We start from the raw sequence: 4159 nt of genomic DNA on the forward strand, positions 1-4159 counted from the left end.
AAAAAAAAAACAATTGTTAGCCATGAAAAAATAAAATTACATTTTTTTCCCTTCTCAAAGAAAAAAATAATAATATATCTCTGTATAGGGACCAAAATTAAGTTTTTTAAGTTGATGTCAAAAAAAAAAATTTGAAGACTCACGATTTTAAGGAATTTAAAAGGAAAATGTTCTGTTTCCCATCAAAACTATTGAATCAGATAGAACTCAAACTTTAACCTCATCTTAGTTGTTCTTCGACAAATGTCTCTCAACCTATATTTTCTTGAATCGAAAATTTTATTGCTAAATCTCTCCAAAATCATAGTTCTCATCCAATCTCTCTTCTTTTAAAACGATAGGATATCGCATTTCGACCAAAAAAACAAAAAAATATTTTCCTCTTTCCTCTCAATTTACAAAAGTTAAATTTCCAAAGGCAAATCAAGGTGTCTTGCAGAGACGGCAGCATAAGAATCTTATAGCTTCATCACGACAGCATCAGGATGGCCAAAATTAGTAGACACAACAGTTCCAAGAAGCTGAATCGCAGCATCATCATAAGCAAGGGCAGCTTCCTTTATAGTTTTAAAATTCCCACGCCATATACGTTGAGGCTTTCCTCCTCCTTTACGATTCTCACCACCGCCGCCCGCCGTGAGCTCTACCACTAGCACAACAAATCTCAGCCGCCCACTTTCCCATGGTCTCTGCCTCACGCCGCAAAACTTCTTCATATTCTCCGTCAACTTCGTCGCGGCAAGAAACCTCGCAGGAATCCTGATTTTAAACCATGTTTTCCTGACCTCGATGGGATTGGAAGAATCGACTACGATCTCCTTGACTAGCTTCTTGCCTCAAAGATGGAGGATGCGATGATTCTAAAGATGAAGCATTTGAACAAGCGGATGTACTACTTCAGATGGACAGAGAACTAGTTCAAGATTAGAGTATCAAGTTAAGGAAACTAACTATGTCGGTTGATGACAAGGAAGGATTCACAAGCAGGAGGCTTCACAATGGCTTAGAAGGCACATGGTGCTTCTAGAAGATTGCAGAGTTTCATGTTTACAATAATTATGTAAACATGAAAAAAGGACAATTTTCTAATCCATGAAAAAAAGGAAATTGTCCAAAACTTATTAGAAATAGAATATGGATTTTGCTTATTGTATTGCATAGGCCTAATTCTATAAATAGGGTGTGAAAACTGTCGTAAGGTTAAGCACAACCAATAGAAATTTTACCGCTATTAAGTTTTAGCTTTAAAAGAAAGAAGAGCTAAGAACTTAAAGAGGGCTTGAGGTTTCTTTAGGGTTCCAAGATTTGTTGTAAAATCTTAGAAAGAGAGTTTTGAGAGAATAGGAAATTGTTTAGAACAAACTGTAAGGAACAAAGGCCTAGTGAACTCAACTGATGCAAGCTTAGTGGACTCAAACAATGAAGAAGGCCCAAAGATAAAGCCTAGTCAACAAGTCCAACAAAAGAAGAAAAAAGAGGTTGTGCAAGCTCAAAAACAGTGTACGGAGAAGAAGACGCTCCACACTATGAATCAGTTCAACGTTCTTCAATCCTGGACAGATGACACATCATGATGAGCTGTAGTTGTTCTAGAGTTTTCCTCTTGTATCTGTAAAGCAAACCTGTAAACCATCGTTGTAATTATTCAAGATTGTAAAGTTTTTTCACAAAGATACAAAAGTTATTTCATCATCGTTCATGGTATCAGAGCCTCTGTAGACCTTAACAAGTGAAACAATGGCGACCTCCTACCCATTCTCTGATAACGTTCACGTCACCAGCTCTGACATGCTCAAGCTATCTAAAACCAACTATCTTTTGTAGAAAAATGCAGTTTGAATCTCTTGTGTCCAGTAAAAAACTCATCGGTTTTGTCAACGGTGTCGTCAATGCACCAGCTCAGACTCGCCTCGTCGTCAATGGCGAAGTCAGCAGTGAAGTTCCAAACCACCAATACGAGTCATGGTTTTCTACCGATCAACTAGTCCGGTTGTGGTTGTTTGGTACTCTGTATGAAGAGGTTCTCCGTCATGTGCACAATCTTGAGACCTCTCGTGAAATCTGGTTGTCTCTCGCAGAGAACTTCAACATAAGCAGTGTTGCTAGTGAGTTCTCTCTTTGTCGTTGTCTACATATCCTCTCAAAAAAAGACAAGTCCATCTCTGTTTATCGTCGTGATTTCAAAAACATTTGCGACTCGTTGAGTTCCATCGGCAAGCCAGTTGACGAGTCAATGAAGATCTTTGGATTTCTGAATGGTCTTGGCAGAGAATATGATCCTACCACCACTGTTATCCAAAGCTCTCTCAACAAGCTTGCATCAGTTGAGTCCACTAGGCCTTTGTTCCTTATGAGCCGACTCAGATCTTTCATTGTTAAAAGCGAGATGAAAAGTAGCAGCAATATTATCTTCATAGGACTACAACTTACTGTCAAAGCTTTGAATTTCAAAGACAACGTCATTAAAGATGGGAGGAGCAAGCTGCTGAGAGAGCTTTGGATAACAGTGACCATTCAAGCTGCAAACTAACAACACATTCAACTACTAGTTTTTGCATACTCATGGGGTCAAATCTGGTATCCTGATCCGCAAAGAGACAATCCACAGTCTCCAACTCATGAACAGAAGTGGAGTATCAAGCTCTTACCATCACTGCCAAAGAGATCACCTGGATTTCGTCTTTATTTCGTGACATTGGTATCTCACAGTAAGAGCCTACACATGTCTATTGTGACAACCTCTTGGTTGTATACTTGTCTGCCAATCTAGCTCTGCAAAACAAACCAAACACTTTGATACAAACTATCACTACATCCGAGAACAAGTCGCCTTAGGTCTCATTGAGACACATCACATTCCTGCCCTAGACCAACTCATAGACGTCTTCACAAAACCACTACCAAAGAATCCTTTTGTTGAACTTCGTTTCAAACTTGGTGTGTCAGCTCCTCCCACGCCAAGCTTGCAGGGAAGTATAAGGAACAAAGGCTTAGTGGACTTAACTGATGCAAGCTTATTGGACTCAAACAATGGAGAAGGCCCAAAGATAAAGCCCAGTCAACAAGTCCAACAGGCAAAAGAGGTTGTGTCAGCTCAAAAACAGAGTAAGGAGAAGATGACGCTCCACACTATAAATCGGTTCAATGTTCTTCAATCCTGGACAGATGACTCATCATGATGAGCTGTAGTTGTTCTAGATTGTTCCTCTTGTATCTATAAAGCAAAACTGTAAGTCATCCTTGAAATTATTCAAGATTGTAAAGTTTTTTATAAAGATACAAAAGTTTTTTCATCGTTCACAAACTTGTAAACAGATTTTCTAATAAACCTTTATCTTATTGCTTTGATCGTTCTAAAACTAGTAGTTCTCACACTTTCAGATTCGTCTTTGCTGCTTGAAGAATCGGTTGCTTCCATGTCTGTGAATGAAATTCGAACAATTCGTATCATCTTTTGTCGGGATAATCTTAACCGGCAGAGAAAAAGTTGGTTGGTTGGTGTTTAGGGTTTGTGTCTAAATCTTGAAAGAAAAAGAAGGATTTGGCTTGTTACTTAATTCAAGTTTTAACCGACCTACTTTATGTATATCTTATCTTTTTATAATCTGATGAGCAATAAGTATTTAATTGATCAAATCTCATCACAAAAAAAAAGAATAATTATTGAAAAAATCTGATGGAAATAGATATCGGATCGGGTTTTTTACGAATTGGATCAGGTGTAATTTAATATCCAAACCAAACTTAGTTGGTTTTATATTTGGTTTAATTTATAAACCAATTAAACCTAGATTTATGGAGAAATAGATGACAACTTTCAATTTGAAGAGATATAAATCAAGAGGTACTTATTTGAGGATATCTAAAACAAAGTTAAAGTTTGGATTCTATCTGATAAATGTAATTGTTGTGATGAAAAATTTGACGTTTTCCCAAATTTAAACAACAATCGTCAAACTTTTTTAGATGTACAATAAAATATTATAATTAAATATTAATAAAGTTGAGGAAAAACACACAATTCGAATAATTTTAATAGAAGAAGAATAATTTAGTATATATTCTATCAAAATCCTTTTTTCCTTCAAAGTCTCAAAGATATCAAAACAATTTTACTTATGGCATCATTAACTTATGTCACAAAAATAAATGGTTACTT

The 4159-nt window shown here is 36.6% G+C and overlaps 1 pseudogene; it reads right to left on the reverse strand.

The window, feature by feature from the left end:
• LOC104738411 lies at positions 405 to 3451 on the reverse strand (annotated as a pseudogene).

Source organism: Camelina sativa, chromosome 13 (genome assembly GCF_000633955.1).
Source record: "Camelina sativa cultivar DH55 chromosome 13, Cs, whole genome shotgun sequence".
Taxonomy (NCBI): Eukaryota; Viridiplantae; Streptophyta; class Magnoliopsida; order Brassicales; family Brassicaceae; genus Camelina; species Camelina sativa.